The 25475-nt window shown below is 37.2% G+C and overlaps 2 long non-coding RNA genes across 2 annotated transcripts; one reads left to right on the top strand and one right to left on the bottom strand.

Moving 5' to 3' along the window:
• Window positions 1-2060: 2060 nt before the first annotated feature.
• LOC124158012 lies at window positions 2061-9154 on the bottom strand. Its single transcript, XR_006864674.1, has 4 exons — window positions 8979-9154; window positions 7724-7977; window positions 2770-4005; window positions 2061-2507 (listed from the first exon to the last, which is right to left on the bottom strand). It is a non-coding gene; the product is annotated as an uncharacterized LOC124158012 (long non-coding RNA).
• A 12833-nt stretch (window positions 9155-21987) lies between these two features.
• On the top strand, window positions 21988-24250 carry LOC124158014. Its single transcript, XR_006864676.1, has 3 exons — window positions 21988-22041; window positions 22497-22594; window positions 23744-24250. It is a non-coding gene; the product is annotated as an uncharacterized LOC124158014 (long non-coding RNA).
• The last annotated feature ends 1225 nt before the right edge of the window (window positions 24251-25475 follow it).

Raw genomic sequence — 25475 nt, forward strand, 5'->3', positions numbered from 1 at the left:
ATAAACCTGCACAATTATTTGACTTAGTGATATCTAATGCTGCATGTCGGTTAAACCTCTCAATTTGCATACCTAAAAAGCCCATAATTTCATGAATCTGTCAATCCCGACGTCCCTTCTCTCATCGCTCATTCCATCATTTTCTGTGTTAACAACTCTGATTCAATTCATAGCCAAGCGCGGCGCTACGGTCGCTGTCAGTGGCCGCGCGTTCTGATTGCATTAAAGACGGTATCAGCAGTGGGTTAGCGACGGAAAAAAGGACGTGCTGAGTGATGGAAAGAGCGATCCCTGAGGCCATCGCGGTGAATGATTGCGTGAAACGATCATTTTTCCGATATCTTTGGAGCTACAGCTCGGAAGGGATGCCCTCGTGATTCTGGCTCCAACTCGCGTTGAAATTGTCCAGCGGTTCATGGTATAATATACGATACATGTATGCCGTTATATGACACGGCGTAAAAAAGCCTAAAATAAGGTTTAATAGGCGTTTTGACATTGACAACCCTGACACATCTTTTCCTCACATCCATAACGATTTTTGGGAGGGCTCCGACACCATGGGGCCCCCTCAGGCCCCATGGAGTCGGCACCACTGTATGTACTACTAGAGTATGAAGCACGGTAATGGGTAAAGATTTGTTGTGGTGGTGGAGATCTCGTTTCCGTTGCCCCAGACGGATATAAACAAAATTTCCCGCACAGTAAGGGCGATAAGAAGATTATCTCGGCGAACTGAGTGTTATTTTTCAAAATTTTACAGACGAAGGTAATTCTGTCACGATTTCAATCCTATTTCAGTGTTATGGTGAAAAAAATTACAAACCAGAGCCTAGCTTGACAGATATTCAACAAAATTTTAAACCTTAATAGAATGATATATAATTAAAATATTATCCATCAAACTTTATTCAAAGCATCATAATGACTTAACCCAAGGAGTGCGGGAACCGTGGCCGGAGAAGAATGTTTTTCTGGGGGGGGGGCGGGAATGCCACACCCAGTAATTAGCGGCATTCCGGGACAATTTCAGTAGCCCAGCTATTTAAGGAACGGTTTACCGCCCACCACCATGTCTATTATCAGTCTGCGTACGGCTGGACTCAACCGCGTGCTCCTTTGCTCTTCCATAGCTCAGAAGTTCAAGAATCTCTGCCCTCTGCGTGCAGAACCCGCCTGTCGCCGGTAAGGCGATTTTGCTGACCAATCGGAAACTAAAAAAAGGAGACTTTTCTTTATATTTTCTTTAAAAAATTTCCCAATTATTATATGTAATCGGAAGAGAATTGTGAGAATTTTTTTATTTCTCATGTAGGTACTTATGTTTATAACTTCAGTACATGAGGGTAAAAAATTAGGGTTCTGCTCTTTAGTACATTTATTAATTATATTATTCTACCGATTAAGGTTGATTTCCATGGAGTACTTTATAAGCATTTGAGAGCCTCCCCTTCCTGCAAGCACCCCCCTCTTCAATTCACGATGAGGCCTTCTCCCTTTCATTCTATCTAAAAAATCCTATTCTTTTACTCCCTCTCCCTCGTTTACCCAGCAAGATATTAAAAAAAAAATAATTTTTAGAGTCGTAGAGGAAGCTACATGGCCAAAAATCCATTTGAAAATTTGAATTTGTTAAAAATAAATTTAAATTGTTTAAATTTCATAAAGCAATCCAACCTTAAACGTATTCAATTCAAAACCTTTAAAAAGAGACCTTGCATGCTTTCTTATCTCTCACTCATTAAATTCACAGCAAGGATTCTTCCCTTTCATTTTATTAAAAAAATCGTAATCTCTTCCTTCCTCTCTATTCCTCCAAATGAAAATAGTTAAATGAAAACTGCAAAAGAGCAGAATCTGATATGACTTAGAATTTCGAAAATTCAGGATATGAGTAGAGATACTTCTGGTAAAATTCTTCTCTTGACTATTTTCGCGTAGAGCAGTTTGTGGCTCCTTACCTTTACCTTTTGAAGAGGCAACTCACTCTCGAAGGTAAACTATGAATATTGTCGTTGCATATCGTCGTAGGAGATATAAAAACGTAAATTTGAGTAAAGTTTTATTCAGTTTTTATTCGAGTCAATATACTCATCAAGTGAATACAATCAGGACTTCCTTCCCATTTCCCCAATTTTTCACTTCCATTCGCAGATTCCTTTCGGAGCATTCATCGACACGATCCATCTCTGCGTCCGGTTTAGCCACTAGCGCCATGTCCATCATATTCTCGTTTCTTCCTGCATATATCTCCTCTTCATTGACTTCTTCTCCTTTCTCAGTCTTGGGGTCTTCTCCCTCATAGTCATTTAAGTCCTTCTCCTCCTCTATTTCGGATTGGTCCTTATCGAAACTCCTCTTGTTTCTTTTCTGCCAATAGCAAATGGCCCCGATTGCACCGCCAGCGATGAGCATTGCACCCGTCACTAGGGCAATGGCGGTGGAACTTCACGGCCACTTCATTTTAAAATATTCAAGCCTTCTTCTAGGATGGATTTGAAATGCCTCTGCAAATAGAAGAATGATCGTCTATACAGAAAGTAACATTTTTTCAATTTAAATAATTTTTTCACCGAAAGTTAAGTATTATGAGTAATAAACAAAGGTTGCAATGACAGTTATCTAATTTATATAGGCGAATGTTAGTCATTTGAGAATTTTCAATAAATTTAGACCACAAATTTCGCTTTTATCTCTTTTAATGAGCGTGTTATATCTAATAAAACGTTACAAAAATAATAGTATACATTATGAGAAGGACACACTTACCGTGACAGCTCGCCACTTCGTCCAATTTTTCTCCGGTAGCTCTCAGCAATTTTATCGGTTTACGGACAAGAATATATCTCCTCTTCTAGGATAATAGTATAGCCTTTTTATTTGTCGAACTCTCAAAGCAATCTGTTGATTAACAGTTTGAAGCACCGCTTAAACGTGAACGATTCAGCGTTAAGTCGCAGCATTCAAGAATGTAACTTAGTAACGGAGCCCGGTCATTGTTGTCGAGCTAGCTTTGCTTTTTTAACCGAATTAGACGGATCAGTTCCATATGCTGAGAGGATTTAAATTTTACTTTGTCAAAAAAAGTAATTAATAACTTCTTACATTCAATTTTTCATTGCATGTGCTTTTGAATTTATATTTTAAAGGTTTTTTCCTTAAATGAATTCTCGCGTTATCCACGGGTAGTAAGTATGATAAATGAAAATTTTAGACCGTGAGAATGACAAAATCATCGATTGTCCGTAGAAGAATATTAAAATAATTTCAAACATGCAGCGTGCAACTGTAATAGCTCTTTCTTAGTTTTTAAAATTATTTGCTTGAAAAAATATTATTTCCCTTAAACAAATTTGCGATTTTTGCTTCTAGGGGGGGCAGCTGCTCCCTCCTGCCTCTCCCTGGGTACGCCCATGCCTCATGACGATATGCAACGACGACCTTCATAGTTTTCCTCCGAGAGTGAGTTGCCTATTCAAAATATGGAGGTAAGGAGCCCCAAACTGCTCTAGGCGAAAATAGTCAAGAGGGGAAAATTACAAGAAGCGGCTCTACCTATATCCTGTATTTTCGGAATTCTAAGTCATCTCAGCCCAGTGTTTCAGATTAATTATTTTTACTTTAACTAAAGAACTCAATACACAAGAACGCTCATTGTATCAGCAATGTAGTCCAACCACTTTAGCCTTCAGCAATTTCTATTTATGATCACCATCCGTGCATATTCTGAACTAGCGCTTTCTGACTTCCATCTTTTCGTTGGTGTGAAAATATGGTTAGGAGGGAGGTGTTTTCAAACGGACGAGGAGCTTCAGGATAGCGGAAAAATTCATCGAAAGGCAGTTAAAGCGGCATTCCACGAGGAAGGTATTGCAAAGTACATCCAGTGTCACGAATGATGCCGAAAGTAACCGGAAGTGTACTTAATATTTAGAAATGAAATGATTTTAAATCCATTACTTGGTTTTTATTCATGACTCATCGGAGGTCGGAAGAAAACAGCTCCTTTAAATGAAAAAGAAAGTACAGAAATTAATTCATACATCTAAAATATTCACACATAGAATTTTTATTATAAGCACGAAAATAAAAACATGGTACACAATACCGAATATAAAATTAAAATATTTAGGCATAAATTATTAGCCACTGCGTTGATTTATTCTGATCCATCTTTACTTGAGGACGGGAGATCAAAAGACAACAAACCTCGTCACCAACCTCCTAGGAATAATAAACATAATGCAGTGCATCCAGTGTCAGTGGTAAGTTATAGATAATATTTTGCAGTTCAGGATACTACAGTTTGTAGCACGCAAATGAACATTGAATTGAAATTCGGATAGAGGTTAAGCACGTGGTCCTTTATGGTTGAGTTGCACCTGCAAATCTTGTTGTAATAATCGATGAAGGATTTATCATGGAAAACATTTGTCACATGTTTTTTTTATGATAATGAATTCTGTCTTGGCGTTCATGATTGGCATCGGGATACCAAAACAAGTGAAAGTATGTGATCCTAGCCCTTATCGGACACGCGCTCGTTTACCGGGCACTAAAATTGTAAATTTAACTTACACTTGTAAATGCATTGCCTTAGCGCAGTAAAATTAACGTAAGACCACAAAATGAGCTTAGAGAACACTGCAGCTATTCACCGTAAAGCCAACGTATGTTAGTAAACTACAAAGACTACGTATGTATTGAGACGTCACGAGAGGTATTTTGGGCCTTTTTTGCGTTGAGGGTTGCGCCCTAAGTCCCCCCCACCCTCACCTTCGCCGACGCTCTCCAAGTACCTCCCCCTAACCACCAGCTCCACCCAACGACGCGCAAATCGAACCTCTCCAGACCTCCGTGATGCACTCCGACTTAAAATCAAAGCCAGCAATTTTGACTCTGCCCTGGACTATTTGTGACAGGCAACCTCCCCTGATATCCTAAGCAATTCCCCGCCCTCCATCACCTTTTGTTGTTGGTGGGCAGTAAGTAAGAAGCAGCGCGTCACTATAGGTTCCGCCCGTTTGTCCTCATTCTGTCATAGTGAAGTTCGTGTCTCACAGAAGTTCGGTGAGTGCTGAGAGGTGGAGGATATCTCGCTGAAGAGTACTGGTAGGTCATATATTCGTTATTAACATATTATTCCATGCTATTTCTACTTATTAAATCATATTTTTTGATAGCTTTTGTGCAAGGAGGCGAAATTCTTTGGCAAGAGGATTTGGTCAAAATTAATGGAGTTTTTGTACCCGTATTTTTAGTATAGACTTATCATGTCTCGTAACTATTTAGAAAATCTGGCTCCAGCAGCAAGGTCTAGTTATGAGAGATTTAACCACGTACAAGTTTATGCATGAGTACTTCAATTTGGTTAAAGCATTCGCCTATTTTTCGTTCAATTGAACTTTTTCAGAAGAGTACATGAACCCGTACCAGTTACATTATCATAACACCAGGCCTTTAAGAATGTCTTAATTTGGTACGCAATGCATGCTTCTCCGCTGTCGCAAATCCTTCTTGTCACATGAATGTAGGTATAGTTTCATCACAACAAATATTTTGTGTTATAGCTTAAGGGATAATTCTTGTTTTTTTCAGATTTAACGATAGGTGAATTGAACAATCCAACTAACCACTTGAATGAAAGGACAAGCCTAAAATCAAAATTTCAACAACAACCAAAAAAATTAACCAACCAACCAACGAATAAACGATCCCTTTCAAGCCTTTGACCCTATCTTTGGAGTATTCACATCAGTCATACTGTTAGCAGAATGCATATCTCATGGAATTAATGTGAAGCCACCAGCTGTGTTTCTAAACGGCAGGAGCAGGAGTGTCCATCCATCTATTTAGTGAAGTGAAAGTGTCAATGGTATATCAAAAAATTTAGTGTCAATTGTGAGTTCAATGTGATTTGTTGGTGAATGCAAGTATTTTTGGAGAATCGACGTTGTAAGGCTGAGCTCTGCCGCCGATGGACCCAACAGCAAATAAAAGGTAGGGAGTCATCTCCTCTCAATGGTCGATTGAATATGAAGTATAAACATTTTTGCAATAAATTATTTCAAATGATCTAGTTTTTGCACTCTCACTCTTTGAAAAGAAGGAAATTTAGAATTTTCTTTGAATGCTGGTTCTGGTGTTTTTTGTGGTAGAGTGAGATAAAATAAAAACGATTTTCAGATTGATTCGATAGGTTTTAAATGCAATCATTGAACTTCTACTATAGTGTGACGCTAGCACCAATTTTCATAGGATCGACTTAGTTGAATTTCGATTCAACGGGATGAGTAATAAACTTCGAAATGTTCTATTACATAAACTTTACTCCTTATAAAGTTCAGTACTCGTGCGTCATCCTAACAATTAAAACTCCATCAAAGTGTTGAAAGTGCAAGTTACATGCTCACCAAATTCTCAAGGAAGTATGTATTGGGGTGAGAATAGGGTGACATAGAAAAGAAAAGCTGAATCACCGCAATGGGAAAAGTGGGTTTAAGGGGAAAACGTATTTGGTTGGGGGAAGTAGATAAGCTTCATCCCCCGCTCCCTATGCGCCCTCGACACATTAGCATGCAAACCTACGTGAAGCCGTGATCTCAGCGGGCAGGCCCCTATTTGACCGTATCTTTCACCCATTCCATCCCCTATGATGATTTCTGGATAATTTTTTCAGTCTTACATGGTTTTACTATCTCCCTCATGAATAACATGGCTTCAAAGAACATACTACCACCGATAGACCGAATTGATCTTCTAAATCTTGATTATATTCGTGATTATTCCTATATATTGACATAATAATTGCTAAAATCTATAGTTATTCTTTTGTATTTTTCAGGGTAAATAACTTCAAAAGATTCTTGGCATACCGTATAAATATCTGAAGTAACAAAAAAACACTAATGCTAACTAAATATTTATGCCCTATTTAATTATTTCATTTGTTTATCGAAGATGAATTTGCTTCTTTGCGTAGTCCACGTGAATTGGGAATTTTGAAACCTTTTAGAAGCTGTTATAAGGCCTAAAAAAAACTTTCCTGGTGTGTTTCTAACACTCATCGTGATTTTCTTCACTTCAAGTATTAAAATATTCTATCATTCGGCAATTGTTTTGCCAGCTTCACTAACTGTTAATGGTTTAGAGGCGGACGAATTCTCTTCAATTTCAGTTGATTACGAATTATTGAATTACGAAATACTGATAAGCCAAACTCACAGGCCTAGTCTGAATCATCGGTGAACTATCCATGAACATTCTCATGCAAGAACGCATTTTTTAAAATCCATGGACCCCTTAGGTTAGCAATTGAAAATGTCTGCAGTGGGGTTGAAGAAGGTATGAACTTGAGGTGAGTACAATTGTTGCATTATTATTACCAGACTACTTTTCTTGCGGTATGGAAGCATTTTAATGCCGGAAAAGGGGGCTTCGTTGATCGCTAACTGACTTTCATTCACTCAACCGTTATAACCGCAGAACCGCTGTTAGGCATACCTCTTAGTGGCGCCTAAAGTACACAATTAATTGCAACTACATTGGTTATATTTCGGGGAGAAATTAACTAAAACTTGTGGTTATTTAAAATTTTTTTAACTTTTCAATATGACAGTTTTTATACCATAAATGAATCTTAATGCCAACTAAATCAACGGTAGCTAATTTCAGTCGTTACTAACATTAGTTCAAATGATGAAATGAATACAATATGACTTACCTCGAGTAAGATTACGCGATGAAGATAAAGGATTTTGAATGTCTTCACGGAAAGAAATCAATTCCATCCGTTGATCCTTATATTTTCCTTGAAGTAGCAGCTTCCACAGGTAAATTATATATTCTTTTGGTTACAGAGGATCCAGTGTTGTTCGCATTGAACCATTTAGCAATCCCTTTTGTAAAATGATATTAGGATCTGGGTACTCCAATAGGACACGGCTTCAGTTGAACATGCATATCTGGGAAAAGAATCTGCGAATGACCAGAAAAAAAATACTACTGTGTTATTTTTAAATATCATTGAAGAGTTATTCATTTAAATGGCGTTCAAATGGAAGACTAATGGCTAAATTATTCAGGGTCAATTACACTATTTTGAGGCCAAGAAAGTTGTGCCGGCTACTGACTAACGCCATTATAAATGAACAAATGCAATAAGTCGTAGAAAGCTTAAGCAATATCAGTGGCATTGTGGATGAAGATGATCACATAGTGGTATGAAATTAATAACACACATTATGTCCAAGATAGGAGTTCTTTGTTGACATTGGAAGTTCTGTTTTGTCACTGATTAGGTTCTACTGTTTATTATTGACCAATGAACAAGATAAATATTTAAGCCAGACATTTTAAAGTTTAACCGCGATTGTACTTGGGGAAGCAATTATGAGAATATCAAATAAGAAATACGCAGCTGACAGAAAGATGTGAAAACTATAGAATATTCTTGTTTCGTAGTATCTTTACGGCCGAAATAATATGCAGATGCCATGAAAAATTAGCCGGTATTATCCCTTAGAGATTTTTGTAACAGGGGGACAAAATGAAAAAAATATTATAGATCGGTTCAATAGTTATTGAATGCAATGAATGCACTTCTACTTTTGCGTGACACTACCACCGATTTTCGTTGAATTGAATGGAATCTTGGATGTTCAATCTGACTTTCATTCAGTTTTAAGGTTTCATATTACAATCGTTATAACCTCAGAACCTCTCATAGGCATACCTCTCAAAATTATACTTCTCATTTATATACGAATCGCATAATGGGATAAGTTTTGTTCTTATCGTTTATGAACTCCGCAATACCTATTCACTGCCTATCTCTGCTTCTCACTCTCGTAGGCTATAATTTCACACGATGAGCTACATTAGTGACATGTATATGCGCAAGTATAAAAGCGATCACTCCAAAATTACAATTACCACCTCTGTTCAAATAACCATAAAATTTATATGTTCTCACTTACCTCAGTCAATACTGCTACATTTCTCCTTTGTCTTTCTGTCGATAGCTTAAGTAGTAATCTCTCGTGGCCCGTGAATGAGACGGTGACTTCAACGAACGAAGAAACGACTGAAAGAGTCCAGAAAATTAATTTAAAGAAGTTAAACTTGCAGGAAGGTGATTCTACCGAAAAGACTGATGGTGAACGACTGGGGGTGTGTTGTATTTTCTTCGTGAGGGTGGGAGGGGAGGAGCTCGATTGGAAGCGACAGTTGAATGCAGATAGTTGAGAAATTTCTCGTTCATATCTATCGTTTTTTGTTAGGCGATTACGTGTTCTGCACTGACCTTCGTTGATTACTGGAAAATTCTAGAATATTGATCCACGTGTATTGTATCCGTTGGCCGTTAAAAAAAATCCCGCGCTATTTTAGTATAACAGCGCCACCATATGAACAAATATTTTTTCGCGCGATAAAATTTCTTAATAATATATATAATATCGCCGTATTTATTGATTTATTTTATCGGATTATATTTCAATTAAATTAAAACCCACGATATTCATTTGCTTCTTGGGTTTTCGTTGCCTTAAAAAGAAAACGATTCGTAATTATCGTGACGTCACAGGTATTCGTCATGTGGCTGGCGGAGTGTCTGAGGTCGCCCTCCCTCTGTGCAAGGACTTCACTTCGCGGCTAGATCTCTTGGGGTAAAGAGGTGAGTACCTGAACAATTCCTTTGACCAAACATTTTTCGTATAATTTTCAATGTGCTGTCAATTCTCTGAAACGGATAACTATTCGCAAATATATTCAACTACATTAAGTTATCGTGATCGGAGTGACTATTATTTTGAATGAAAAATTTTTTTTCGATCATCGTCTTCGCGTTCCAACCTTTAATGCCATGTGAGGAATGTGCCGCTTCAGTTAAAGTTAGCTTCAGGGTTTTTAAAGAATGCCGGTGATAGGGAAGTATCCTCTCCAATTCAAATCGTCCTGTTTTCACTCTCAACGCTGTGATTTTTGAATTGAAGTAATGCATTTTGTATTTTATATACATACTAGTATATCGGTGACGGACGAAACGTCAAAGTGATTTTATGTGACGAGTACTTGATTATTCAACGTGTTTAATGCCTCTTGACTAAGTACATATGCATTCGTTTCTGAGTGTAAAAGGTTTAACTTTTGATAAATGCATACCGTAATGGAGTGTCGACATTTGGAAGGAGTTAGTATGCTGTCGGTTGTTACGTCTTTGAATTTATTGCGTTTATAGGGCATAAAATATAACGGTTTAATTGCAGGAATAATGATCCTTGTCGCAATCCGGTAGCATAGAATCTTTTTTACGAAGGCTTACCGGATGCGTATTGAGAAGAATGTTGAATTTTTCCACTTATGGATAGTTTCTAAAAGGCATTTTAAAATGTCCTCGATATTTAAATCTAGGAAATTGCACTCAAATACTTCCGTTGTGATATTTAACTGTCACTCCGAAACCACTGTCATAATTGGTCATTTAATTTTGATTAGTAAGAAATAATATTAAGATAATATTGGCGATAGTAAGTGGATATACAGCACTGAATTTGTAATTTTATTTTTCTCTAGTCATTGCAACCTTATGATCGTTCGAATGACAAATTGTTGTAGCCTTACCTTAATTATCATTCTTAAACTATGCTGCGTGTTAACTTTTATTGCGTGAATGTTGCCAGCCTTTAATGAGAACTTTTTCTTTTCAGGTGCGCGGGTAATATTGGGGTAGCGAACCAATTCCGTGAAACGGGTGGGGTTTAATGGGGAATAGAGATGAGGTTACAACGAAGAGGACGAAGACTAGAGAAATAAGGTGAGTCAATATTATTCACCAAGTTAATATTATTTGATAGATCATTAGATATTCCCATGCATAGGTCTTTTGTTTCTCTTTTTGACTCTTAGTAGCTACATGTTACCCTAATCCTGTGCAGTTCGCATCTCAAACTTATTCTGTGATAATTTCTTTGTGTAGACGATATTTCATCATGTCCTATATCCCATAGTGTTTTATGCTACGCACAACCAGCTGATTAAGTAGTCCTATCTTCCGTGACAATGATTCCTACGGAGGCAACAAGGATTAATTTAAAATGATAGTGAAGTTAACGTAGCTCACGTCAATTTTGAGTGATTTTATATTAATATTTAATGATGCCTCGTGTATAGGGATACGATCTTTCAAATTCCTTTCACACCCACATTTTTGGTTCCTTAAATGCGATATCCACTTAATGCATTTCTACTCCGTTCTTGTCATCCATTTGTCCCTCGAGGATTGACTTCATCAGGCCATCAAGATAAATGCATCAAGGCATACCCGATCAAAATGGTCTGTCTTCTACTTATAATTTTCACGGGGCTTCTGTTCTCTCCCAATCTTACGAGGAATTCCGCATTCCACACTCGGTCGATTCATTTTGTTTTCACAAAGTTCACCGAATCACCAACAGTTTCTCCACTGCTGTCAATGTCCATGATTCATTGCCATAAATTGTGAGGTCTGATGAATTGTCTCCTTACTTTATGCCCAAAATTCCTGCTCTTACAAGTAACTAGATCCTTTATTCCTCTGAAAATCTCTCTTTACCTTGGCTATTCTACTCGTTATTTTTTTTGCTTTTTCACTAGCTGGTACTTCTGATTTCTAAATAGTATAGCTGGTCTATTTGATTGTATAGCTGGTCTGGATATAGATGCTATTTGATGGTGATATGTCAATTATCAGTCGGCATAGGTCATTCTTCTACTCATGTTAACAATAACGTTTTTAAATGCTTTAAAGTCTCTGCTAATCTTTAATCGTGGATATTCATGCAATTAAGACTCCTAATGCATTTTTTTCGATTTCATAAATGCTTTTCTAGTTGTTAACTTCGAGAATTACCGGAGAAATAACACAGCCTAGTTTAACCCAGTTCCTAATTCTTGATTCTTCATGGCTTGGTCATAATTTTATCACTCGTATTAGTTTTTTTTGTTATTTGTTTATGATAAACCTGTCAATGTTGAGCACCTAAAGTTCTTTTAAGATTCTAAGCATTAAATTCTTAATCTACCACGCCACTGCTTCGTGAAATTCTGGTCTTAGAATTTGGGCTGCCATCTTTATTCAACTCGAAATCCTTTTCGAATGATTTCGTAGTATGTCTCATTTCCTTGCATAACTCTTCTTTACATACAATCCATATCTTCACTTAGTATTATTTTCAGCCATTAGTTCTCCGTTTTTTTGCCTTTTCGGCATTATATATTGCGTTCTTTATTTGAAATGGTTCATTTAGGTAGCTTCGACTTTTCCACGCACTTGATGTTTTCGCTTGCCTTCGAATGTATTCGTCGTTCACGTTTCTCTGGCCTACCCGGCTTTACGACAAATCTCGTTCCTCAATATCATTTAGCATTTCTCAGTTTTCGCATTCTTATACTTAGGTGGAATCCAATTTTCTTTGGCAATTTTCCTTCTCCAAGAACTTCTTTAGAGGCTGCCTTTAGTCATCCGCTTAAGTTTTTCTAACTATCTTCCTCTGACCTCTAGGTCACATCCGATGCTGTTTTGTTCTTCTATGCTTCCAGAAGTTAAGCTTGATACAGAGTTTTATTTAAAATTTCTACTTGCCAAATGCTGTTCACCGCTTTCTTGAGGTTTTTTTATATTATTTTAGGCAAACATTACTTCGCTATTAAGTTATAGCCACTGTCGGTATAGTTAGGTAGGGTAGCTTTCTCGTCCTTCTTTGGTTCCTGAATATTTTTAGTAAGAATTTAGTCTTTTTTTTTAATATTCTCGTGTCTTCTGGCATTTTCCTTGTGTATTTTTCTCGCCTTTGATTTTTTTTACTTTTTATTCACAACGGTTACCTTGTGTTCTGTGCCAGTCTTCTTTTCGGATACATCATCCCTGTTTCCCGGATATTCGCTCGTCTTGACCTTCGTCGGTGATAACATTGCTGTCACCGAGAATTATTCGATTTTCTTCACCTCTTACCTGCTTGATTACTTCTGTGGTATCTCGATAGACTTACTCCACCTCCGCATCTTCCAGCAACTTGTTGTAGGCTTGAAAACCTTCAAAGCTGCAGTAGTTCTGACTTTTGGGTTTAACGTCACCATTAGCTACCTTTTATTAAACTGTAGGTAGCTTTTCGGCGCTCTTTCTGAGCAGTATCCACACTTCATCATTACCGTTTAGCAATCTTGCTTGTATCATTAAGTAGCTTCCACTGCGTAAGTCTCTCACATCAGTCCATATCATTTCACTTATTCGTAATACGTCGCGGATCATTGTTTGAATTTCCACCGTCAGGTTTTCTGGCCTCTAATCTATAAGAAAATTTATCGAATTTGATCGACATAAACCCTCGTATAGTCCACGACCTGAAATTCTAATGGAGGTCCATCATTGTTTAACTAGATAACACATATTTTACTATTTTAGTGAAGATAATACCATCATGTTTTTATTGAGTGGAGTAGCTGCGATTTATCGGGATAATCGTGGTGGTTTCCCCTATCCTTCTATGTTGCATTAATATAATCGTTAAAAGGATATCACGGCGCCTGAAGGGAGAACTGTTGTTTTACTGATCAATTCAGCCTGCATATTCACACCATTGAAGAAGAATGATTTCATATGTATACTATTCAATTGGAACGCAGGATATCAATCATAAGCTGCGACAAATACAAAAAGTTAGCCGTGTGCCTCTTTCCAAAAATATTTTTAAAATATTCCTTCAGTTTTTCCCTTGGTTTATTGATCTCCATAAGTGTGTTAACCCAATTACCTCTAAAGATTATACAGACTTGAAACTACGTGAAGGAAGAGGTTATGAAACTGGACATATGCAGTTGCCTTTTTGGCATCTTTCAATATCAATTTTCGCTATCGTATTCTTTAAAAAACACAAAACAAAGTTCATCCTTAACTTCAGCTAAAGATCCCTTTATTCTATATGAATGGTAACACTAGGAGTTACTCCTAATAGAAAGGTATATCTCCTGGTTCATTTTAGGAATTGCAAGGCTATTGGGTCGGCTATATATTTCGTTGAGAGCGCCTTCACTGAGAGCAACTGACATTAACCTCCTTCTGTAATTTTTCTGTATTCATTTACGGTTGAAATTAATTGATGCCGAGGATTATAATACTGATTCTCTGATTACACAATGGTGAATAGTGAGCGTTAAGCGAAATACGGCGATAAACTCTTCCGTTTATCCTTTATCGTTTCTGAACATCCTCGTTTTTCCTACGGATTATTTGGATTATATAGATCCTCTGCGACGGCCTTCGTAAGGTATTAGTCCATTATCCTAAAAGATCGAACGAAGAGTGAGGAATCCGTCAAATATTTGCCAATAATCATCCACTATTGGCTTCTATTTATCTTAGTTGCCATAAAAATGTTTCGCGTGGCTTATTTGAACGTGAAAGTTAACCTTCTCATGAATATGCTTTTAGAGTTTCTATGTAGATGTTATTAGTTGATCTTCTAATTGACATTTGTGAATCGTAAATATCTATAGTTAGCGAATTCGGTCATTGATATATTACGTTGGTATTATAAGGTCTTTGGCTGAAATTCGTCCTTTGTTTGCTTCTATTCACTTAGATTGTCATTATTTGCCTAAAACTCATCGTGATATAGCATCTTATTAGGAGGTACTCCACTATCAATTGTACTATCATTTTCCATGTTGTGCAGACACCCACGAGACCCACTTAACTGATGGTCGGTGAAAACTTGGAAGGTTGGCAAATAAAGCAACATGAATCTATAGCCTTCACGACACCAAGAGCTGACGAGGAGCCCCATTGGAATTAAGATAAGCGGATTGAATACACTTATGGTAGGGACTCACACGTCCACGCTCGCGTTGGGCCCCCCGAGTGTTTTCTTCAGGCTCCGTGGCTAGGTTTTTCCATTCTTTAGATTCATATTTGCTCTCGCCGTTTATGTTTCATTAATCGCCTTCACGACTCCGACGAGGAGCCCCATTGGAACTAAGATAAGCGGATGCAATACACTGACGGGACTCACACTTTGGGCTTTCGGAGAGTTTTCTTTCGGGCTCCGTGGCGAGGTTTGACGCAGCTCTCCATTAAAATCTCCTGTCAGCTAATTATTACACACCCACTTATTTCTTCTCTTTCACATCCTTATTTACATGCTATATGTATTTTAATCGAGGTGTTACTTTTCTGTTCTTGTCGTGTTTACGGATTATTTGGATTATATAGATCCTCTGCGACGGCCTTCGTAAGGTATTAGTCCATTATCCTAAAAGATCGAACGAAGAGTGAGGAATCGGTCAAATAATATCACCTTTTGCCAATAATCATCCACTATTGGCTTCAATTTATCTTAGTTGCCATAAAAATGTTTCGCGTGGCTTATTTCAACGTGAAAGTTAACCTTCTCATGAATATGCTATTTATTTTTTATTTTATATGAGTTTCTATGTAGATGTTATTAGTTGACCTTCTAATTGACATTTGTGAATCTTAAATATCTATAGTTAGCGAATTCGCTCATTGATATATTTCGTTGTTATTATAAGGTCTTTGGCTGAAATTCTTCCTTTGTTTGCTTCTATTAACTTAGGTTGTCATTATTTGCCTAAAACTCATCGTGATATAGCATCTTATTAGGAGGTACTCCACTATCAATTGTACTATCATTTTCAATGTTGTGCAGACACCCACGAGACCCACTTAACTGATGGTCGGTGAAAAGTTGGAAGGTTGGCAAATAAAGCAACATGCATCTATCGCCTTCACGACTCCAAGAGCCGACGAGGAGCCCCATTGGAATTAAGATAAGCGGATGCAATACACTGACGGGACTCACACGTTGGGCTTTCGGAGTGTTTTCTTTCAGGCTCCGTGCCGAGGTTTGACGCAGCTCCTCACTAAAATCTCCTGTCAGCTAATTATTTCACACCCACATATTTCTTCTATTTCACACCCTTATTTACAATGCTATATGTATTTTAATCGAGGTGTTACTTTTCTGTTCTTGTCATGTACTTGTACCTTGACGATTTTCTTTATTTGGCCGTTATGCCTCAAGATATGGCCGATATAATTGTTCGGTCACATCACGAATATTGCAAAAGAGCATCCTCAAGTCGGATTGTCGGAAAAATGTATCAAACTTTGTAACTAAGATAAGTGCCATAGATGATGAATTGGTGGAGTTACAGTATAATGCGTTGAATGTTGAGTGAATAATTTGTTTGGAAGATTGTTGGATCTTCTTTTGACAGCATTTTAAATTGTTAATCCTCTACCCTCGCAATCACTCTTCATTATGCCTATTATTTTGGAAAGCATGTTATTTATATTTTACATTCCAGTGGTGAACGCCTAATGTTCATGAGAAAACTCTCGTGATGCAAAAAATGCATTCACTCAGGGGGAAATAAGGTATATTTAGGGGTGCTAACAGGAGTTTATATACTTGATGATGAGATCTATCAAATTCGTGACTCTTTAATGCTATTCATTGCAATTGCGAGCATTTCACTTAATGGAAAAAAGTGGATCGCATCGCACTCATCATCACTCCGCGGACATCCGCTGCGACAAATTTTCTGCTGAGGACTTCGGCATTTCTTACTCATGGTCAGTCGATCCGTTTTATCCTCAGCATTTAAAAAACCAACGTATTAATATACGAGGTTAATCATTCATAATTAGCACCACTTTTTGAAAGCGTCTATCATTAGTCTCTTCACTCTTGTCAATGTCCATGGCCCTCTTCTGCAGAGAATCGGAGCGTAGAAATTTTCCCAATTTTACTTCGTAATAAAATGCTATTTTGTTTTCATTTCCAAGGATAATGGGCTGCGACCTTCCAAGTGTGAGATTTAATGATGCAAAGATGCGGTTCCCAACAGTTTTTTCCTCCCTTACACCTCTATATGTCAATAACTAATATTATAACCACAAAATTGTAACGGGCTATTTTGTGACATAATTTCACTTAGAGTAGGTGAAGCTTTCAGTTAGAAATAATTCTACAAATAGAACTTTTGATTTCAATACCCCCTATAATATGTATACATATTTCCTGGTGAAGAAGTATATAACTCTGGCGTCCGCCATTACCGATTATCTTCGGCGTACCCCAATGGGTACGCGTACCGCTATGGGGAACCGCTGTTGTAAAGCATTCGATTTCACAAGAACCCGCGGCCAAGTGGCGTAGAATCCTTTTTTTAAAGGACATCGGGCCGAGGATTTACAAAAAGATTGCTGAGGATAAAATTAAAGTTGCGTTTTACAATAAATCCAACCTCTGGAACATTCTTTCCCTCACAAAACATCCCATCCCAAGAGAAGAAAGGAGTGGGGTGTATAGACTAACATGTGAATGCAACGCGGTGTATGTTGGGAAAACGTGGCGACAATTTCAAGAGCGGGTGAAAGAACTCCAAGCCTACCTGAGAAATAAAAAGACTACTTCACAATTTGCTATACATTTGTTTGATAACAATCATCAAAGTGATTTTGTTTTTGAAGTGCTTCATTACGAACCTGAAATCCCCAGATTAGACGCTTTGGAACAGATGGAAATTTTGCAGCACGTACGTTCCAATGACAACATTGTAAACGAATTTTTGTACGACTCCCACTCCTAAACTCCTGGGCTTATGACATATCGAACTCTTCGGCCTCTCTCTCACCTGAACCATCCCCCTCCACCTGCCATGCCCTCCCTAAGGGATCCTCCTCCCCCTAACTTCTTTCATACCATATGACCAAGTTTTTTCCCCCTCCCTCTTCTCTGTTGACCAATCCGTTCTACCTAATAACCTTCCTCCCTACCCCTCCTAGCCTGGTATAAAATGATGTGATGGATCTCTGTAGAGTTCACCTGATGATGACGTCTGACGTTGAAACCATGGTCGTGAATAAATATTAATGTGAAAGCACAAAGTTCTTCTTTTTAATTTAATTCATTCGATTTACTTTCAAGTCTTCTTTCGATTTATTATGCAAATTTTTTTTCTGGATTCATTTGCAGCGTGAATGGAAACGTAGTTGTTGAGGCTTAGGTACTAAAACGAGTTGTTAGCTACTTCATTATTGAAGAAAACTAAAACAATGCCTTCCTACTTCGCTGTATCGCCTGCTCATTCCGATTCTCCTTATTTCCGCTAAACGCAGGAAATACAATCTTAGTATTGGTGATGTTTTCCTCACTCGGCCGTGGAGTCATTTCAGCACTGAAACGGGCTCTATTTTTCCATTCATTCTTGTTATTCACGTCTCTGCACGGTAAATTTTGCGCTCCACATTGGTTTTGTGCATCACGCTGTGCAAGTTCTTGTCTCTTGGAAAACTGGCTTCGTTGCCCATTTGATTTATTTATTCCGGATTCGATGGCCTGCATTCGCCCCTGGTGATGAGTGATCAAATTCCGTCTCCGACTCCCTGAACGCTAAATACTAAACAAGGGATACCGATGTTCCTCTATGTCGCTCGCAATAACGTGGGAACGTACAGCCTTCGACATATCGTAGAAATGAATCTGTTGGAGGAGAGAGACATCCAAGAATCTTGATACAGTCCTTCCACAAACATGTGCCCCATGTTTTTATCCCGTCACGGTTTAGATTTTATTCGGCATAATGATCGTTTCTGGTCAGCATTTCTGAGATTGTATTTACGCAGATCTCCCCTGAGTTCTCCTAACAGCTGATCTTTCCACACAAACGTATTTCTTCTCTTTCACATCCGTCTTTACTAGTTCCATATACTTTATTCGAGGTCTTTCTTTTCCGTTCTTGCCATGTACTTGTGACTCAACGATTGTCTCAATGTGTCAAGATGTGGCCTAAAAGGTATTACGTCTTCTTGTCAATGTTTTCAGGGGTCTTCTCCACTCCTCTTCTATACGGAGAGCCATCATAATCACTGATCAACGATTCTAAGTCTGGTTTGACGCAGTTCTCTGCCCAATGCTCCTATCAGCTAATCTTTTCACACCTACGTATTTCTTCTCAGTCACATCCGTCTTTACTAGTTCCATATATTTGATTCGAGGTCTTCCTTTTCCGTTCTTGCCTTCTTATTGTCTTCTTCAGGCCATCATGTCTCAGGATGTGTCTCATCATGTCTCATGCCTCTTCTTGTGAAGGTTTTCATGAGGCTTCTTTTCTCTCTTACCCTTCTTAGGACTTCCTCATTACTAACTCGGTCGATCCATTTGATCTTCATCCTTTTTCTGCAGCACCACATTTCGAGGGCCTCTATCCTTGCTTTCTCCGCCGCGGTCATTGTCCATGCCTCACTTCCGTATAGGAGCACACTCCAAATGTAGGTTCTTATAAATTGTTTCCTTCCGTATACGTTTAAATTTCCCACCGTGAGTAGTTCTTTCGATGGAATTTTCCTTCGCCTGGTCTATTTTGCTGATAGTAGTAATTTCTTTCTTGACTCTTCCATCGCTAGTTACTCTACTTCCGAAATAACATAGATTATATATTGACAGTCGTGCATAATTTTATTATTATCATTTAACGTCACAATTATACGTAAATTCGTCTGATTTAGGAAATGTATAGTCAAACGGGTCCCACAAAATGAGCTAAATGAATAATATTCTGAATTGAAGTTGTCAAACCAACGTTCACCTCTATTTTGGAGTAACTTTTCTTTATGGTTATTGCATTTTCTTCACACATTCTCTCTTTCGCATCAACTATTTTTATCGCCTGTTTTTCCAAAAGGTGATTTCATTTTGCTGCCAAAAATACAAAAATATCATTGGCCAAGGGTAAGGTTGAGAAAATGATGATCCCGCATTAGAAATCCTTAGGTCCCCAAGTTTATATTGAAATAAAAGGCCTTATAAACATTTAGAATGGTTCATTGATATTATTAGATTTCAAAAAGAAAACTAATTATCGATATTGATTTTGCAAGATTGAAATTAAAGGGAAAGTTCGATGTTTATTAATATGCACTGTATATATCGCTTTTATAAAGCTGGAAACGTGTAATGTTATGCGTCTGTTTTTAACTTTACATATGTAACGTATGACTTAAAAGCCAAAGGCGTTGTTAATATAATTGACATAGGATGAATTAATACATGAAATTAGAAAACATCCTTTCGCGCTTAACCTTGAAGTGCGACTTATTATTTTCCTATCAGCGGATTGAAATTTTCCAACAATTAATTCCCATTAGTTCAACAACTATTGAATATGGAGTTATTTTTTATGGCTAATTTTGTATGTGTGATTGACTACTCATTATTAAACATTTTCTGGATCGGTATGAGTGACATGCAATTGAGTTAGCTGTAGTTGGTCAGAAAAGAGATCAATGCATGGAAATATTAAATGTTTGTAGTGCTTTTATAAAGTTCGTATTTTCCTATGAATTTTCTTATGTTTAATTCCCACTTTACTCATGTTATTAATTCCATAATTCTTACATTTACTTAATGAACTCACTTGGAATCTCTTTTCTCTTCTTTGCAGAATCAAAGAGTTGAAAAAAATGCTTTTGCATTGGCAAGGAAAAGTGGAATCACCAAATGGAGAAAATCAATTCATCGTCGGTGAAGAAAATAAGAGAAGAAATAAGGCTTCAAATCCGAAAGGGAGTTGGATGAAGTGACAGGCGTTTCATCGCGAGGAATTTTCGGCTGATGAGGGATATTTTTGTGCGATTCTCTGGGTTTACGTCGATGCGCCTTTTACTATTGCATTCGCGTTTACACACAAACGACACATGGTACGAATCAAGATATGAAGAAACAGAAAGCAAAGCGTCGAAATTGACCACGAGTGTTAAGAAAAAAATACATGGGTAAATGGTTTCAACTAACGAGAGGTTATGATGAATGGTACCAAAAGTCAAGTGAATAAAAACATTCACAAATATCATTGGCCAAGAACAAGGTAAAGAAAATGAAAAAAGCGCTAAATAAATCCCAAAGTCCTCAAATGAATACTGAAATAAAAGGCCTTATAAACCTTTAGAATGGTTTATTTAGATTATGAGATCTCAAAGAGAAAACTTAGGTAGGGGTGTGTGTGTGTGATTGTGTGTGTGTTAAGGTATTTTTTGTTTTGGGGAGGGCAGTGTTGTGTTTATTTTTGTATGTGCTACTAATCCTACCTCTCCACAGATTTGATTCATCGCTGGAATTTGAAGAAAAGAAGACAACGGTTGAAGTGCGTGTGCGCGTGCGAATGCGTGTGTTAGCTTTGATTTGGGCCATTCGGGCCGAATGATTTGCGTAACGTAAGGATAGGCGATCGACATGCGTGCGTTAATTTTAGCCTTTTGAACCAAGGTTTTTGCATGCACGCTAATCCATTGCAGCGTACAGGAATGGGACTTTCACTTGTTTTGAGTGCAAAGATACCCCCTGTATGTTGTCGTGGAGTGTATGCTAGGCTTTGGGGATTTTTAGTGCAAGGGTATTTTATTTCTTGTATGTGCTACTAATCCTACCTCTCCCCAGGTTTTGGAGAGCAGAAGAGGACAGCGAAGTCATCTCTTCATTTGAAGATTAGAAGAAAGAAGACGACGGTTGAAGAGGACCGCATCACTAGGACAGTGCGAGTGTTAGCTTTGATTTGGGCCAATAGGGCCAAAGAATATTGCGTAACGTAAGGCTAGGCTTTTTGAGTGCAAGGGTTATTTTATTTCTTGTATGTGCTACTAATCCTACCTCTCCCCAGGTTTTGAAGAACAGAAGACATCGGTAGAAGAGGACAGCATGAAGAAAGTCATCTCTTCATTTGAAGATTAGAAGAAAGAAGACGACGGTTGAAGAGGACCTCATTACTAGGACAGTGCGAGTGTTAGCTTTGATTTGGGCCATTAGGGCCAAAGAATATTGCGTAACGTAAGGCTAGGCTTTTTGAGTGCAAGGGTTATTTTATTTCTTGTATGTGCTACTAATCCTACCTCTCCCCAGGTTTTGAAGAACAGAAGACAGCAGTTGAAGAGGACGTAAGGCATGCTTACCTGTTTCGCGAAAAACATGGCGCCATCTCATTACAGTAAGATTAAATTCCCCTGTCACTCAAATTCAATCATTCACTCTGAAATTCAAATATTTATTTATTTTATCAAATCAACTGAGGAAATGAGGAATTTTTTATTGACAATCTTAGCTTTTGGGCTAACATTATTTCATTTTTTTTGTCATATTTTACGTTTTCAGTTTTAAATTAATTCCAGAGTTAAATTTTAAATTTAATGGAACGATATTAGAAATATTTTGTCCACATTCCAGTTCGATAAGTAGTGAGTGCAGTTAATAAATGCATTTACTGTGCAAACTTTGTCTATTTTACGATTTATCTTAATTACCTTTATTATTCACTTGCTTATAGTTACAATCTTTTTTAAGCAACTGCCTCATTCATTTGATGTTCAAGCATTTCATTTGTTCTGTTTTTCTGGTTTTCAATGCTGATATTCAGTTAACAATCGCAAAATTTTCTCTTTCTAGTTAGGACTCATTCCCAGAATTGAATATCAATTTGGGAGAAGACAGAACTACTCTGGATTATAGAGACATGAGAGCTTATTGGACCCAATCACTAAATGGTAGGAATGGATTTAATTTATTTCCTTGTAAATTAATACACGTGTTGTGACTCTTGTCGTGAAATATTACTGTTCATGCACAAAGAAATAGTAAGTCACATTTTTGCAACATGTAATTTTGACTTATGCTAGTATAAATGATTGCGTTTTCATTTCTTGCTTCTTTACATAATATCTTTCCAGTTCGAATTCAAAATGTAATAGCCAGTAATAGTAAACTATTCTTCTTTGTAGTATCACCTAGCATTGAAAAGTTTGTCTTCTATTCAAGAGACAGTGGGTATTCCCCTAGTCTTATTCTTTAGTGAGATAGTATTTTTTCGAAAATGGACCATGAAGGAAGATTTCTCATTGCTTTTTCTTAATAGCTTGATTGCATTTATAGTAATCCTTCATTTAGATTTTACGATGCTATTTTTTCTTATTTCTCTTCATACTTGTCGATTTAGATCATACCCTCATTCCTTATATGTGATATTTAAAAATGGTTCTAATTTATTTTATAGTGTGTTGGAATCAATGTTTTCGTAAGGCATTAATGGGAAAATAATTTAATTTATTAAATCAAAAGTAATTAAAATATTTACTAGATAACAGAAACATTAATAGAACATAAGGGATATGTAACCGTAAACGCAATTATGCAGTGCTACATTACTACATACAATTACTGCACTATATAAAAACAAGAGCATTAAAGAATGTGCATCTTTCTGAAGGAATCAATGTATTAACTTATGCAGTGTGATTTAATTTATTTTCTGTCACCTAATACACGTGTTGTGACCCTTCTCGTGAAAACCAGAAATATTACCGTGTTCATGCACAAAGAAAAAGTAAGTCTCACTGTTTTCATCATGTAATTTTGACTTATGCTAGTATAAATAATGCGTTTCGATTTCCCTTTGCTAGAACTTATTGAAGTCGCAAATTCTTTTTACTTAAATTAGTAATGAATTTAATACGTTCACCCTAAATATGTCCTTTTGCATGCATGGGGAAAGGAATATATTTGAAAAGCCTCATTCAGTGCTAAGTCTTTCTTTAGTTGTTCTTACTTCAAATTTAATTTTCAATACAGAGGGGAAAACCTCGTAAAGCGGTAGCCGTTTTCAACGTTAGTACAAGTGGTGCTTCTTATTTCAACAGGTGATTCTGCATTATCGTCCGATGTCCTGGCAAGGCGGTGCGACGAACTGTGGCACAAGAGACGAAGATGGAAGAAATTGAAGAAGAAAAAGGCCTGGGATCGTGTTGCTTTCATCAGTGAACTGGACTATTTGTGTGTGCTTTTTTATTTGTGTGTGCTTTATTGTAATTTATTTATTGTAATGTGTTGTTTTTTTTCAGCATTAAGGGGGATTTAGGCAGGAGAGTAGGAAATGCGTAGCTTTCGACATGCGTAGCTTTATGCGTAGGAAATTAAATAGTACTGGCGTAGTACTTAGGTATATTAGCTAGTATCAGGAACTTAGATCCGTATAGTTTTCGACCTCGGGGGGCCGCTGCGATGGACTTTAAATTATCATGGGGTGCATCGTAGGTGTGTGCTTGATATGAGTGAGTGCTTGTAGTAGTAGTAGATTTAATAGTGTTAGTAGTAGTGCTAACACTAACTGTCCCTTCCTTTGCTAAAAATCCTTCCCCACCCTCCCTCCCCCTCAAATCCAACCTGCTCCCTCTACGTGGGGAGGGGGAGTAACAGAGGAGAGTCTACGAAACTCAGCTGGTGATGTGATTGAATTATAAATGTTAACACCTGATTGAATCGTGACTTTCCTCTGGCTAAAGCAGTGTGGTATCCTAGTGTACTCTGAATTTCTGTGAATGTACTAAATACTTGGGAGGTGTACAGTGATAAAATTTTATCCAATTATTTGTTTTTGTATTTTTCTCTTTATATTTTCTTCCCTGTTTTTCCTTATGGTTTTTTTTTGCTTGATATGTTTTATGATATTCTTACTGATTCAATTATCATTTGATTTTTAATTAGATTATTGATGTTTCTATGTATTCGCCAATGTTTGGAATAAAATTCGATTCTTATTTCAAATACTTTCTCATTCCTATTAATAGGTGACTGAGTGTTACTCATTTTTTTTAAGAATTAAAAGAATTCTTCTGTGATGTGCATTGATAATCACATATATGTCATCATTTGTTTTAAATGAAGTGACATTTCAAGTTTTGCACATCAAATGCTTATATTTCTTAATGTACGTTTGTAAACTTGATTTCTAGTCTATTGCGGCGTCTTTTCATAATTTGTCTGTGTGCTAAATTATAGCAATATACTTTTTGTTATGTTCGGAACCAGCTTTATTCATTAAAGAATTGAAGTACTGTTTTTTTCATTTCTTTTTTGCTAATACCCTTCCTCAATCCTATTATTTTTCTCGGTCTCATTAGAAAACTGGTCTCGGTTTCATTAGAAAACTGATCTGCCATCCAAATATCATTACAACAAGTCTTTTTCCCTTACCCTACAACCCTCCATAGTTTTTAGATGAATGTACTTATTTCTATGCGTTTTTACGGAAGGATTTGGCGAGAAATATCATTGTTCAATAATTAGTTTTTTGATGCGTGAGAAATGTTTATTTCTGCTATTTTTATTGGACCTACACAAATGCTCAGCAGTGATGATATTATTATTTTCGCCTTGTGGAGATAAAAATATTGGAATATTATGCTCGAAATTCCCTGAAATGTTTAATTGTACCATGTATGTCGTCTAAGTTTACCAATCCGCTCAGATCCGTTCCTCTATCTTTCTCGCGCAATGGTTTACTCGCCGGAAAAATCCTTAAATGGCTTTCTTTGATGGAGGCATTGTTTTGCTTTTGTGGGAGGGGGGGGGGAAGGTTCACTACTGTATATA

Source organism: Ischnura elegans, chromosome 4 (assembly GCF_921293095.1).
Source record: "Ischnura elegans chromosome 4, ioIscEleg1.1, whole genome shotgun sequence".
Lineage (NCBI taxonomy): Eukaryota > Metazoa > Arthropoda > Insecta > Odonata > Coenagrionidae > Ischnura > Ischnura elegans.